Consider the following 16,579-nt stretch of genomic DNA (forward strand, 5'->3'; position numbering starts at 1 on the left):
ACAAATTGTTGGTGTTTGGTGTGGTATTTTAAATGAGCATTGGCATAATTATTATTTTTAACCTTTGTGAGGGTCCCTTGGGCAAAAGTTTTTAACTGTACTGAATTAAAGTATATTGCATTACTGTCTACATACAATTATGATAGGTTAGCTGAGAGTCTAAGGAGGAAATATGCACACCTGTATTATAGCTTATTAAACATAATAAAACGTCCCCCCCCCCCCCCCCAAAGTACACATCCCTTAAACATCCCTTTGTGTTGTTTTATGTGTCACAAAAATGTTTTGCCTATATTTCAGTTGAACTTCATTTAGAACGATTTGTATGGTGCATCTATAGAAGAAAGCTTTGCTTTTGCTGTTTGCTTTTGGCTCAGTCAGCACTGATGAAAACTGAAAATACAACTTAACTGCCCTTTGAGCAGAATGTCACTGCAAAGTTCTTCCCAAAGTTTCCCAAAGTGTAAAAAGTTAGCAATATATTTCTTCCTGAGTGATTAAAAAAAAAAAACAAAACAAAAAAAACCCAAACCACCAAACACTTTCTTCACGTGGGTTTTTGATTCTATCGTGAACTATGTGTCATTCCTCTGTATGGTATAGTTATTATAGTTGAAGAAGTCCACATGGTAACTCAAAGCAGTACCAGCAATTTGAAGTATAAAGCTATGAAATTTGGCACAGCCAATTAATAGGCATGAAAGTGCTATCCACTGAACACTGTTCTTACTTTTCAATTTTTAAGTCTTGTGAAACTTCAAATCCATTAAAACATTTTAAGAAATTAATTTTGTACGTTTAAGATGTGCTCTATAGATTTATGTTCATGCTGAAAAGCTGCATAACTTCAGCTTCTAAATATATCTTGGCAGCAAAGGCTGAGGAAGAGAAGAAGGAAGAACCCTAGTAGCGGACTCTGCTTCCTGGAAAGAAAAGCACTTAGACAAGAAAGCACTCTGAAAAGAAAAAGGTTTTTGTCATTTCAAAGGTTTGTGAAGTCTAAAAGCCAGTTAAGCACCAACTGGTGCATATAAAAATGACTCAACTTAAAATTTAATTGTAGAGATTAAGGCAGAATGTAAATATTTAACACAGAACCAATGTTTTAAAGCACTTGTTCCGGACAACATAAGAAAATCAGCTTCCACTGCAAAAAGAAAAAAAAAGTGCAAATCTTATCACCAAGGACGTGAATGTGACATTTCTATACAGTAAGACAACTATGGAGGACAGAGCTGACAGCTGAGTCTTGTCAAAGAAGGACTTAAAACAGAAAGATTGAAATCCACAGTATCAGGCCAGCATTCCTACGGAAACACTATTCAGATCCTACACTGCAGAGATCTTGTCTAAACAGCTCAGCACCCAAGTCAAATAGACAACTACTGTCTGGAAAGTCTGCTGCCAACATGCTCCACAGCTTTGTGAATAGAGTTTTTCTTGCATACTGAAACTAAGACAGTAGACTACTTTGGTGCTGCACATCAAGGGGAGATGGGGGGACAAAGGAGAGGGGAACAGACATAACAACAATTAACAAAAAAAAAAAAGGACATGAGCTGATGATCTCTGTGTTGCCATTCACAAACACAAAAAAAAAAAAAAAAAAATCAGGATCTTTTTTATTATTTTGATTAAAACTAACGACCCCAATTTTATCCAGTGAAGGAATACAATCCAAAGCAAGTGATTTGAGTGCAGCATTATACTCAGGCATATGTACATTGCACATTGTGTTTCACATCAAAAACATTCTCTCAAGCAAACTGTAAGTTCTGTCACCCTGCATTCCATTATGCTTGTTTGTCATCTAAGCTTAATGCTGTGGGTAAGCAATAAATGAAAGTCAGACATATTTAGATGACAAAAGGAAAACTAATGCCAAAAATTGACTGAACTAAGTTTAAGGTAAACCAAACTTTTAAAGACTTTTTTTCACCACAGATATAATTTGTGGCTACTCTTAAAGCCACCATCTGAAAGTAGCATGGCTAACAAAGTTTTTTCCATTCAAACTCTTGGTTGGTTTTTGTTGTTGGTGGTGGTTCTTTTTTTCCTTATTGTTTTGGTTTGGTTTTTTTTGGTCTTTTAAATACTGAAGGTACATGAGCAGTTTCAAACACCAAGGTAAGACCAACTGAACAGCGCTGCACAACAGTCTAATTTCCACACGAAACACAAGTTTGTAGGGACAAGGAGACAGTCCCCTGGCATTCATTAACATGGGGCATCAATACCCTCCTACAATAACTGAATTGTGAACATGAAAAGTCTGGAGCTCTGAAGCTCTCAAAGAGGTAAAGAAAGCTACCATACAGTATGGCTCAATGGCTTCACCATGCAGCACTCTCCAAAAGAGTCCTCAACAGCAAAACATAGGCACATTGAAAGGTGTATGTTATTTTACTATCAGTGCTACCTCAGACTTTTTTCCCCTGCAGACTATAAACAGCCATGTCCTCATACAGACATAACTACATGTAAATTTCTAAATATTAAAGATGAGTTAGAAAAATCAGTGCTAAATAGACTTATACCATAAGACATACTGATTTTGCATCAATGCTCAAAGAGCCATGCCCTTCTTAAGTCAAAACATTAACTCAGCTTATGGTATCATTGTAGTCAATCACAGTTCCTTTCCAAAATACTTAAGCCTGCACCCATAAGGCTGATCACCACTGCTGTCATTTCCTCCATTACAATTTGGAAAACAGCAGGAAACATGTCTCACAACAAACAGGAATACCAGATATACACAAAAGAAGCAGAATCTAATATTCACGCTGAGACTCTTTTTAAAGTTTAAGTAGGTTCTATTGCAATTTCACTACAGCGAATGTCTCCTAGGATTAAGGGTATTCCATTCAAGAACTGTTACAAATGAGTATTTTCTGCCATGTAAAACCAGGACAGACACTTATTCTAGACATACATTCTTTTGGTGGGACTCAGGGAGGAGGTTATATCTAGTTCACAGAAAATTAGGTCATCCATTTCACAACCAAATATAAACCGTGTATGTAAATATGTAAGTATTGTATAGATACTCTCCCTCAATAAAAATTCTGAAAAAAATTCTCTCTGCGTGCAGCTATATTAATTATAAATGCAGACAGAAGGAAGTTCATATTTACAAACTTAAACAAAAAAGCCATTATATCATCTTAACAGCTGTGTAACAATTTGGCAAGCTTTGCAGTAAAGAGTTTTTCCTCAGTGTCCCAAAAGAACAATTATTTTTGTTTCCTCCAAAATATCTTCTTTGGTATAAAGACCTCCCTAAGAACTGAGCCAGATGAATAAACTACAGAATAGAACTCCACAAGCTGAATATGTGCCACAATGAGTATTTTTACTGCTGAAAGCAGCTGAACTGAGTTGACCACGCTGCATAAGGAATGTTATTTGTGACACAAGAAATGGTAATTAGTTGGAACACATTCACATCTTGTTAAGGACAAGGGTTGGCAAGACAGAACTGATTTGCATTGATTTGCTGTAGCTGAATAAGCCACAGAACAGTAAAACCTACTATTTAAAAAGTAGATGATGGGCCAGCTTAAAAGCCACATTAGAATACATATTTTAATTCATTAGCACATTACTATTTAAAAGCAGAAGAATTTCTGAATTGTGTTTACCTACTGCATTTTGTCCAAATTCAATGAAAAGGAATATCCAAATGTTTGTGGAACACTACATTAAAATACAGTCTTACTGCAACTGATTGTTAACAGCAAGGTGTGAATTGTCTGGAAGACTGTCATTGGCTGAAGTTTCATTTGGGTTATTTGACAAACCAAAAATAACCCCACAAGTATTTAATTGCTTTCATTGTTTTTATATTTGTCTTTACACCTTCAAATGTCCATTTAGATCTAAGACTTGCTGGCAACTTATTCCTGTTATCTTTCCAAAGTATTGATAAAGTTTTGCTGATGGGAGCTATAACCTAGCTTATCTTTAAGGGCCAGTTTGTGACAAATCAAAACAGCCTTTACAATCCAGGAAAATAAATGTTTTTTGGTAGCATCATAGATTTCATTCATTTTATCTGGGAGCTTTCTGCATGTTCTTCCTGCATCCTAAGACAACCTGGCAGTAATAGCAGCACTACTAAAACATGTAATGTAATTCTTAATATACATGCTTATTTGTGAATAACTTCTGCCATGGATCACATTCAGACCACAAAGGAATGATGCATTTTCTTATGCCACACATCTATTTCCATCAGCAGGAGGGCAACACTGCAATGCAATGAGGACTTGCAATCTAACACAGGTGACATACTCTGTCTGTCATACTCCATATTCAGAGTTAGAGACCTCATTCCATGTAAAGAATGATGTGAGACTCTTGCTCTTTTCATCCAGGTTGGGACATCTCACCTTGAACACATACATCACAGCAGATAGTTCACTTGACTAACACTGGGGTATGCAGAGGGATGGCTAGAGAATATAGCTAGTTAAAAATGCAGGTCCTTCATTAAGGTATCCCTTGAAATTAATCTCTCCTCTCCTGCTCTGCAATAGTAGAAATAGACCTAAAATATCTGACTCCCAATCTTCAAAAATAAAAAGGAACTTCTTAAAAGAAGGAACATTAGAACGAAGTAGAACTTCATCATTTCCATTAACGTGACACATCAGTAAAACCAACAAACATGAGAAAAATCTGATTTTAAAAATGAATATTTTAACTTATATAATGTATTTTCAGAACATGGCTAGGACTTTTTAATTTTATGCCTAACATCCAAGCATGCTTCCATTGCTTTTCAGGATGACAGTGTGGCACAAGCACTGTTATATAGCTATAGTTTTGGATGAAACATCTCATGAGGAGATTAGGTTTTCACACTGCAACGCGGTGAAACAGAACTTGATTGGCATTAAGCACAAATGAGGGAAGTTAACTTAGCAAACTAAAAATAAAATAATAAAGGAAATAACAGAGTCAACTCAGTAACATACAAGGCATCTGAATTTTCATAGCACATAGCCATATCAAGAGAGGAATGAGAGATTGGATTATAGTACATGTCACTCAGTGGCTGAAAGGATTTGACATAATTCAAAGCAACAGTTTTAAACAGGTCAAATGATAAATCGTTATGCACAGAAATTATCCACCAGCATCTGAGCCATGTGTAGAATCATGGAATCACCAAGGTTGGAAAAGACCTCCAAGATCATCCAGCCCAACTATCACCAGTATTTCCCACTAAACCACGTCCCTCAGTGCAACATCTACACTTAATGTAGACTTAATGGTTTCTAAGGAGTTCTGATGTATCTTCTCTGTGCTTACTTTTGTATAATTTGGAACTTAATGCCAAATCAATTTTGCATGTTGGGGCAGAAAAAAAAAGAAAGGGAAAAAAAAAAAAAAAGAGAGAGAATAATCATACCGTATAACCAGGTCAAAGACAACAGAAATGTAATAAACAAATTCAGGAAAGCCCCCTATTCCTGTTGATAGCACTAAGTACAGTATTTCAGATGCCACGACAAAACTAACCTCAGGATATAATTTTTTAAAAAAATATTCCAGTTGACAGTGTCATGTCTGAACACAAAAGATCATCCACAAATTTAGTTTGTAGGTTACGTGATGAAAGAATTAGACGAATGATGAGAACAAGGCACTGAACATGATTTCTAACTTGTACTACTGATATTTCTTTCCCCACAAACCAGGCTTTTCCCACTGCAAAAACCTTCAAAAAACTGCTGAAATGACTAATCCCAACCACTTCACTTTGGCACGGGAGATTTCTCATGCAAAGCTCCCATGTAAGTATAAACATATCAAACCCTGCTCATAATCAACTATTGAAAGGAACCAGAAGATTTCTGTTTCCCATCACAATAAAAAGGTGAAGACTATCTGCAGGATGCAGGAGACAATCCATCGTACTTCTGTAGTGAAAAGAAAAAGAAGCTCAGAATTTAGTAGAGGAAAGTTTGGAAAGATTTCCACACACCGGTATTATTGCAGTGCTAAAAACAGCTGGTCACACAGACCAAAGGTGAATTCTTAGTATTCACAACCACCACTTTTTAGCAGCGTCTGTATTAGAGAGGTCAGAAAATTATATCAGGAGAAAGCTATTATCTTCACTTCATATCATAGTGGGATACATTTCCTCTAGTGCCTTTTTGCACATCTGATAATAAAATGCACTACACAGTAGTGTACATACAGTAGTATACACAGAACATACATAGAATATACAACAGCATAGCAAAAGCTTGACAAAACCATAATCAGTGCAATGTCAGTATAATAGCCATTCCTTACATTAATGATCATCAAGACAAACACAGAAGTTTTGGTCAAGAAGCTATCCAAAATTCATCACTTGCTTCCTGGAAAGTATCTACTATCATCAGCAGTGGGTGACTCCACATCTAGGTGTTAGTAAGCAGACAGAACAGCTGTAAATGATGTTTCAGAACTGCCAGTAGATCTTCTCAGATATTAAGGGAACCGACTGGCTGGTCCCATGACAGTGCTGAGAATAACCACCAGGAATTCACACCTCACAGCATTACTTGTATATATCACTGTCACTATCCATTCAGTACAACCATTTACAGGATCTGGAAATGAAACAGCTTAATCATAACCCAGAGAGTGTCCCACAACCAGTTGCATCAGTTCTATAAAGAAGGGAAGCAAAAAGGCACAGTGTAGCATCTGCAGCTAGGAACCTCAGACACCAGTATTTGAGAAACGTATCTAGAATTAAGATCTCCGGCTCATGCATATAACAGAATATCAATATCATTCTGTAGACTAAGTCTGCAAGATCCAAACTGTAACAAGAAAATGCTTTTATCAAGAAGCTACCATGTCTAAATCAGGACTCCAGAATACCAACTCTTTCTGCATCAGAAAGGTATGGTAGAAGATCAGACAAAATACTCAATACATTTATAGCTTAATGTCACAAGTAGAAAATGCTCATCACACTATCCAAAACTTAGTACAGAAGACACTTACTCTTTTCTAGGTTAAGAAAAAACAGAGATGTACTTCAAAATCTGGATTCATATTTCTAACTTGAGGCGTCACTATTAAACAACAGTATCAGTCTTACTATCAAACCAACTCAAGCAGCTCCCAAAGAGTAAACATGTAAAACAACAAAAGATAGCCCATTAATTATTAACTGCATGCATGTCACAAAAAGTACTCTAATTTCAGATGACATAGACTCCACTGATGGAAAGTTTTCAACCTACATACTATATAACAACCTTTAAATAGAATGCTTCACATCATTCACAGCTCTAAGGTAACTAGTAAGGTTAATTCCAAGCTCTGTTTATTTCCAAAAATTGCTATCAAAAAAAAAAAAAAAAAAAAAAGCCAAGTCATGGGTAACAATTTGCTAAACCATTCTTCAGTTCTAGTGCGTCAGAACTATTTTCTCCCAGTGGGAGAGGACATGCACGTAACAATACAGGAACATAGCTAATCATACTATCCAATCTCCCTTATGTACACTTTGTGATTGGGAACATATACTACATGAAGGACAATATTCTGTGCAATTCTCAGTATTCATGGTCTCTCCTATTAGACAGTTCTAGCCAAAACTTAAGAGCACACATGCAAATATAAGGTTGAATATAGGAAGCAACAGTGAACAGAAAGAAGAGTACTTTTCGACCTATCCAGCTGCAAATCAAGAATTGCAGGAGCAAACATTCCAAGATCAATACCTGAGAAGAGGACCAGAGAACTACATACAGAATGTTCCAAACTGCTACAGCTGTCTGTGACTCAGATATACCACTGGAAACTGTATAAAGAAAATAAAAGCATATGTGTAACAAGAGAGACAGTAGAAAAAAAAGACAAAGACAGCATTTAATCCATAATATAATGCTTCCTCTGCGGCAGACCTAACTTCCTCTTTTTAAGTAATGTCATATTCCTCAAGGCACTAAAAAGATTAGCAACAAACTGAAGGTACAAATCAATTATTTAGAGAATGGAGAGTCATAGGCATAATTTCAGTACATATCCTGCTCATCTCTGGATAGAGAAAGACCAGAGTTTGTTACAAACTTATTTTCTAAACACGATCTATAAAAAATATTTAATATAGTAGCAAAGAAGTATGAGAACTACACAGCTCTTGATCTGTATGCATTAAATACCAGACTGCTGCATGACAGCAGTGTTAGGAAGATCTTCATTATTTACTAATGTTAATAAAGAAGCTTCAAACCAAACATTCAAAGTAGTTGCATGTATACAGGCAATTCTCAGTGCATGCAGGATCAGATAGCTGCAATCCTGCTGGCTCCAGTGAAAGGATGATAGTAACATTGCAGAGACAAGCTGAACTTCACAAGTGACAGAAAACACTGAGTAAATGCAGGGCTTCTTTTACCTTCAAATCCCACATGAAGCCATTTTCCTTAATTTAATAATCATGGCACTAACAAATAACCATAAAGACTAGTGTCAAGCAAAATTAAACAATTTTCTTACCAAAAAGTATGTAAACCAAGCATTTTAATTGGTTAGCCATCTACATTTTCCAAATGATATATTACTAGAAAATAATAAAAAAGTTTCATGCTGCAAGTACTAGTTTTGAACAACAGCTATCACTCTACTCCAACTATTTAGTTTGAGTGACCATATTGCTGCTAATCACTGCCTGAACCTTGCTTAAACACCAACATTTTAAGGAAAGCAAACCACCAAAAGTCATTTAAGGAATGAAGAAGTAGCTGCCAAATTTGCTGCCAGGCTATGCCTTCTCAACTGCTATGGCACATTGTAGCACAGAGAAAGCACGCTCAGTTGTAAAATCAAGTATTTAAAACCATACTGGAAGGCAAAAAGAATGCAGACAAGGTCAGCTGTCACTCTTAACATTTTCATGAGAGCACAACTGGCCATTTATCTCACTTCAACTCAGCCAAAATAGCAAAAGAAAATTTTAGGTGGCATTAGGAAGAACAGAGGTCTATGCAAAGTCTTGCAACATTTTATCATCTTTCATCAGATCCAGTACATAGAAGTGTTACTCTCAAAACACTCACAGCCTGGCAACAGATGTATCAAAGGGAAGACTAACCTCATCTCAGACAGTTAATAATGATCACAAATACAAATGTAAATAAAAAAATAAATAGAAAGGGGGGAAGGGGATTCTGACCTTCTAGTCTCAAGTGAGATACATTCTAAACTAAAGGAATACTGCATCCTTTCAAGAATGAAAAAAAATTAAATGGATGGGGATCAACTTCCGAACATATGGAGGATTTCATGTTTTACAAGTTTGAGAAACTAAAAGAAAGTACTGGTAAAATACTGCTTAAGTCCCAATAAGAGCACATTTCTCATTGTTCTACAAACACTTCTGACCTACTATATTACTGGTGTGGAGTTCATTTCTTGTTTCGCAAATGCTAATACAATGTTACAAAGATGTAGCTGGCCCACTGTCACAGTATACAGCAACGCTTCAATTCACGAAGGCATCTTCAAAATAGAAAGTATGCAGCTCACAAGAATGAGTTTAGACCTCCACCATCAGAAGGTGCTACAGATACGAGGAATGACTTCCAATGTTACAAATAATATGCTAATGTTCCTTGGGTAGTGCACTTAGGTTAGCCCTCACACTAGAAAGAGAGCAACAACAGTTCAATATAAACTCTTTTCATGACAATCACACTAACAAACTGCCCGTACATTAAATGAAAATAATCTGCCAAGTGAAAACATTTTTCCTATATTATATGTATTTTAAATTTGAAGGCCATGGTAACCTAGTACACTTTTGAAAGATCTAGGTCCAGAAATAAAGACAGAAACTCACATCCAGGAGTTTGGGGAGTAACAGTCTACCCAAGCAAAGTTCCTACATACAAGCTGTAAATATTACCTGGTACTTCAGGAGAATAAAGATTAAGTGACCTGTCTTTTTCCAAGAGACGCTTAAGGCATTGCATTTCAGAAATGAAACACCACTGAAGTTGAAAGTGCACAGTCTGAAAATACTTTGTTTGCTTTACACTGAACTTTCAACCCTTCAATGCGCGTTAGTCATTCCAGGAATATTCCATTTCACATGATAAAAGATAATTTAGGGTTTGTCGTTACTAAGCAGTAGTAAGTCACTCCAAGGGCTTTTTTTCCACTTTATTTGGTTTTCAGGAACTTTTTGAAGTTCTTGCACAAATTGAAACTAAATAGGAATAATCAATAAAACATTAGAAAGCTTCATTCAATCTAACCACAAGCTTTTGACTGGTTGTTTCTTGTTGTTGCTGCTGTTTTTTAAACAGGAAGCTCTGATTTATCTCTAACTAGGATAGTAAGCACAAAAGCTTAAGCTGTATGCTGCACTATCAGCAAGAATTTAGTTAGGACAGAGCAGTCTTCATGAAGACACTGCATGCTTCACTTTAAGAAATGTGACATCAATATGTGGTTCTTCTTAAGAATTTCATTCATTTCCCTATTGCTTCGATTTTCCGCTCTGCCAGCTGCTAGAAAGGAAGACAACAGTCACGCTTTTCTATGAGGCCCTCATTTCATGTAATTACTAAAAATAAGACTTCACTTCTGCTGCACACTTTATAGAGAATCTCTGGGCTCTCTAACCCAGAACAAACAAATATTTCATTAAAGAAAGCAATTCCTTTCCTTCCCACCTGGGCAAGAATTTACTGTCTGACAAACAGCCTTTCAGTTTCACAGAACTGATCACAAGACATCACTAAGTTACTTGTTAATAGATATACCCGAGTCGAGGTGAAAATAAGAGTGATCATCTGCTATCCAGCTTTAGGCAGAATTGTTTTCCTGACCAATGACATGATCAGAGATGGCCAAAGGAACAAGTTCCAGTCACCATTACTACTCTGCAAAGTTACTGGTGAGTGAAAACTACTAGTGTGTATTATTTCCTGTTGCTTAATTAAAATACCACTGTTTAGTAGCTACAAATATTTTTCTAAAGCCAAATGCTCTATTAAACACATTTATACCAAATGTCTTTAGTCAACTGGTTACAGGCACCTGGGAAGTACAAACCTCTAATACCATATCAAAAGAAAACAGAAAAAGATTACAGTGATCCTTCCACTAGTAAGAAAGACAGCAAGAAACAAAATGGCTAAACAATAAATTACAAAGAGTTTGGAATGTTTGGCTTTTGGCACGGAATCAAAAATTCCATGCAAGATGCTTCATCACTATATAGGCATGAACTAAGCGAGTCATTATGAAATGAAAACCAATTGTACATGAACAGGAAACTGCCTAGGAATAGTCTACAGCATATTACCAAAGAGTGAAGCATTATTTTAAGTAGAGATGCAATCCAGCAGCAATGTGCTTTACATAGAGCAGCTGGCAGGAACCTCCCTGAGCTGTGATCCCTGAAGAAAGCTGGAATAGATGTGACCATTTTTTCCCACAGAGCGCCTTGTTCTTTAAAGCATCAGAAGAAGAGTCTGTATCCTTTATGCAATTCACATCAAGTGCTTTTAAAAGAGGCTGTAATAGACTCAGGAAAGTCATCTTCTCTCAACAGAGGAAATTCAAGACTTCTCTTGACCACCAGACTCTCACTCCTGCTGAAGGAATTTGGCCACTTCAGTAAAAGATCTGGTGTTTTTGACTGAAGAAGAAATGAATTACAAATCGGACAATGAGAAGCAAGAACAAAAAAAAATATCATTATCAGCATCAAATACCCTAAGGCAGATTTGTTAAAGCACTGCCACCTTCATTTATTTCAAAAGTGCAGGAACAAAAGCTAACAGCTACGCATGACAAGTGGATGAATTTACACAGACATCAATGCTGAACAGAAGAACTACATGAGAGGTATTTGCAGCTACAGTTCAGAACAACCCAGAACCCAGCATCACTGTAAATAACAGTGGTAAAAGCCACGCCAGGTAAATTTTCTGGTGCACATTCCTGAGCCTTTGCTGGGGGCTATTTCCAATTACAGAAACTGCACAGAGACAAAACTGCACTTGACTCCCTGCTTACAGTATTTAGCAGTAATAGTTCTCTGTTAAGACCTGATGAGAAGATTTCACAGAATCACACTTACCGCTCACTACTCTTCAGTATCTGGACACAAACTTAAACACACAGTTAAGGATAAACACATACTAACTTCACAAACACCTAGATAATATGACTTTGTGACTTGTTTTGTTTTTCTTTCCCCCCAGGCTCTCTCATAACATAGTCCACATTCTTACAGCAACTTCAAGGTAACTCAAATTTAAGAACTTCAGATCCTTGTACCATACTTCCAGACAATAACAGGAGACATAACCAGAGCAAACGCTTTCATGGTCACAATAACATGTTTTCACCTTTGTGGTGGGAATACAAATATTCTGTAATTCACTACTTCTTGTTCTAAGCCATAAAGGAGAGAAGTACCAAGCAGTGAGTTAAGAGAGCAAGTAGAAAAGCACGGGATTAAAATTAAGGCAATTAGTATGCAAGTACAGTATTTCTACAATACTAATACGCTTCCCGCAACATTTTCACCTTTGGACAACTATTGTTAAGCTGCAGAAAGTAGCTTTACTCATGAGATGCTTGAAAACATCTTGAAAACTTGTTTTTTCAGTATTCAGTTAGAGCTTTCACAAAAACTAAGTGTAGATAATATTTGTCATCTGGATGTACAAACACATGCACTTAGAAAATTGTAGTTTATTATTATTCATTAAGACTCCGAAACTCTGGATAAATGCTTTTTAATGACCTTAAAATGCAAACAGTCACCCAAAAAAGGAATTTGTGTTTCTTTAAATAATGTTTTCACATTTCAGGCATATGAGAATCACTTGTTTTACTGAAGTATTTTATCGCTGTCTAAAAAGACATATACAAGGGGATAGGCTCTCTACCTCTCTCAACAGCTTCCCAGTTAACTTCTATCCTTCACCACAACTCATCACCCCTTCAGTTTTTACCAGCCTAGCATATCATGGATCCCATTGTAAAATGAATTACAGAATTTACAAGGATAAAATCTCCCCAGCCTCTTCTTTTTAGGAGGGTACTCCTAATGCACAACAGTTTAGTGCTCCCTAAAGCTAAGACCTCAAGATATTTCAGCTAAGAAAGAAAGAAAAAAGTCATATCTAATCTTATTTGCTTCCTTTTTGCTCTTATTAACACCACTTCATTAAGGATCTGCTAGGAAAACAATGAAGGGAAGGCAAAATTCTCAAGACTAAGTCAGCACCACCAAGGATACAAGCAAACCTGTGGCTATACCAAGTATAAATACAAAGACTAATGACCAGAAGTTTTTAAATGAAACAATTTTACTTCCTCCAAAAAATATGTAGATATGTTTTTCTAATACCATCTTGTGTAGTGCCTGTAATGCAACCTAATCAGGGACACGTCATCATGGAGACATGGGCTGATGAAAACCAACAAGTGAAACCCAGTTTCCTTCTGAACATTTGTCTTTCCAGCACATGTGTATTTGTAAAGATTGATTCAGTTACTTCACAGAGTCAAATGTAACATAACACTGCAAGTCTACCAGCCCTTTAACAGAGAGGCAAATCTGGCAGCTTCAGCATAATTTCTCCATGGGTAAACTAATCACACAGGTATTCTGAACAAAATGGTATTTTATCATAACAGCCAATAGAAAGACTGAAAAGAAATCCAGAAACACAGAAAAAAAACTCAATCTTTTTCATTACTCATTAAAACAACTTCATTTGGGAAAAACTGCCTCAACATCATCTGAATGTCCCGAAACACCAAAACTTCACAACAAAACAAAACATAACACTTTTATGACTTCTATTTTGTAAAAGGTAACACTTATCACAGCGTGCAGTAACCCACTCAGCATTGCACTTACCCTCAGCAGGCAGCTCCACAATACACACTGAAGAGATTTAACTGCAATGACGATATCAGACAACTGTTTCAGACAAAATTATTTTATCAACACTTGACTTGCATCCTTTGCACTTCTAACACTACAACAACTACAGGAGACCACTTAGGTCAGGGCTTAAAGTGGTGATTGAGCACCTGGTGAAGGGGTGTGGCTTGTTGCTCCCCAGCCGACCAGAAGGGGTGGGCACAGGTAGAGACCCCTGGGCTCGTATAAGAGGCAGCGACTGAAAGGAGTGGATCTCTTGGGTGCCAGTCTCAGCTGCTGCAAAGGAGAAGTGCTGCACTTCTCACACACCAGAAGAGCCCCTTCATGAGTTGGGTAAGTGCTGTTCTTTGTTCTTCTTTCTGAGCAGGATTATTGGACTGGCTGCAAGCGCTTTGGTATCACCAAGAGCCTGACAAAAATGATTTTTTGCTTTGTGAACAGAATAACAGTTTAGCCTTCATAATTAAGTTTTACAAATGCAAATTTACCAGTTACCATTGCACTAAAATAGTAAACAAGTCTTTAGAATGCTTTTGAAAAGGTTTTTGTGATGAAAAATGACCTCAGAAAAGAATGAAAAAAACCTTGCAGTATAACTAGCAAAAGGCTTGTAGAGCTTCCTGGAAGAAAGTAGTTGCAATTCTATCTAATCCAGCTAGCAAGGGCAAAAAAAGATACGACAGAATGCTACAGGTCCTAGGAACACAGCACAGAGGTAAGTCTTGGGGGAGTGGAAAAGACCAGAGAAAACAACCCTAGTATTGACAGCAAGAAAGAACCCTGTTGCTATTACTGCCCTCAACTCTCACATACTCATGAACAATCTTTTCTGTCAGTCCCTGTGCAACAATTCCTAAGGCTTCATAATGGGGAAAATATCAAAGAGGATTAAGGATACAGGAGGCTGGTAGGAGATATGGTACCTGTTTTATTTAGCGTATTTTTTCTACTTCATACATGCATTTGAGAGAAATCATGAGGTTCTCTAACATTCAATGACCTTTTCTAAATGAAAGTATGACACTGACACAACAAACTGATCAGAACTGGACAGTGTTGTCACCCCTTTTGCTTTTGTTACTTTCTAATCCTTATCTGCTACAAATTGGCTACTAGGCTGTAATAAGCCATAAGAAACAGTACAGGGATTTGGATCCACACTAGCACAACTTAAGCAAAGCACCTCTAAGATGTCTTCACATCTACAACCATGACAGAACACCAACACCTTGCAACAGTGTTTATCAGAACATTTCAGCAGAGGTCAGATATAACAGAACAATACATTATCTTCATCATCCATTACAGGAATGTAGTTTGTAGCTGACAGGAAAAATCCTTATTCAATTTACATTTGCCCTACTCAAAATCAGCACTTTTTTAGCAGCAATGGCTTCAATTCTTCAACACTTTAAACATATACTTCAGAAAAGTAAGTATAACAGTTTTCCTACTGTGTATAATAATCCCCTTGCCAGACTTGCAATAGTATTTTCATATTAAAACTTACGCTCTGTTATCTACAAGAGAAAGACCAGAGTCAATGAAGGTTCAATCATCTTTCTGACTACAGCATTTTAAATTCAATAAGATGAAAGTAGAAATACAGTGACACATCAAATCTTTCTGCGACTAAAAAAAATAAATAAATAAATTTAAAAAAAAAAATCCAACCTCTTTTCACAGTAGCTCTGGAATTCCCAGCCTTCCCCTTACACCTCTTCTTTCCCTCTCTGGTATTCTAAAACTTGGTACCAACTACTACTTTCTGGTATTTGCCTTTTGAAAGTAAGTTGCCATTTTGAATAACTATTGGTTTTAGGCGATTAAAATGCTAGTAGATGACCAAGAAGAAACATTCATCCCTTGCTAACGTGAATAGCTACTGTAACAGGTAGTTACAGCGCAACTTTCTCCAGTGGCACTCTCTAACCTTGTAGGCATTCTTAGAGATGGAAAGCATTCCAGGTGTGTACTCATTACTTGTGACAGCCAATTAGGATAAATCCTTTTGAATCCTTAGTAGGACTTAGAAAGTAGTGTTGTATTATTGAGTTATGTTTCCTGAAAATTAACACAGGTTAGTTACACTTCATGCAGAAATAAACTTAACTACTCACCAGTCTGCTGTTGTTTCTACACTCTTACATCATTCTTAAAGACAAATTGATCACCTTTTCCATAAATCTGACTTGATATTACCTGATTCAGGTGTAAACCAGCATATGTCATCTTCCAGCAATTGTACAAAATGGTGTAAAGCCCCATAATGCCAGCATCCCTAAGTCTTTATTCTTAGTGCTAAAATACAAATGGAACATCTCCCACTCTGCTATGTGTCTATAACAAGTTCTAGATATTACCAGCAGGATCCTCAGTATGAACAGATGTTAAAAAGAAGCTGTGATGAACATTGTTTTAATTCCCATTTTTGCTTCATTTATTGAGATATTTGCATTTTTCTACTACTTAGATGGGGATGTAGTTTATTTCATGCCAGGGATCTTCAGCACTATTCCTCATACTATTTGCCTGAATTAGATTTAAAAGTCTGTTCCAGTTGGACAGATGTGTATGTAGATATATTTTTTCCCCCTCCAGTGACTGAAAGACATTTTAAGAAGGAACAGAAACTCTAGT

General features: G+C 36.6%; 1 protein-coding gene across 6 annotated transcripts in view; it reads right to left on the reverse strand.

The window, feature by feature from the left end:
• The window catches only part of RAPH1 (Ras association (RalGDS/AF-6) and pleckstrin homology domains 1), a 178,645-nt gene that overhangs the window by 53,260 nt on the left and 108,806 nt on the right, over nucleotides 1-16,579 (reverse strand). The window contains exon 1 of one of the 6 annotated variants that reach the window (XM_015868249.2): nucleotides 9,929-10,034. The exons of the other annotated variants lie outside the window; for them this stretch is intronic. The gene's annotated coding sequence lies outside the window, so the exon portion shown is untranslated. Of the gene's footprint in view, nucleotides 1-9,928; nucleotides 10,035-16,579 lie in introns of those variants that run through there. 6 annotated transcript variants of the gene reach the window in all.

This window comes from Coturnix japonica, chromosome 7 (genome assembly GCF_001577835.2).
Source record: "Coturnix japonica isolate 7356 chromosome 7, Coturnix japonica 2.1, whole genome shotgun sequence".
In the NCBI taxonomy this organism is placed as follows: domain Eukaryota; kingdom Metazoa; phylum Chordata; class Aves; order Galliformes; family Phasianidae; genus Coturnix; species Coturnix japonica.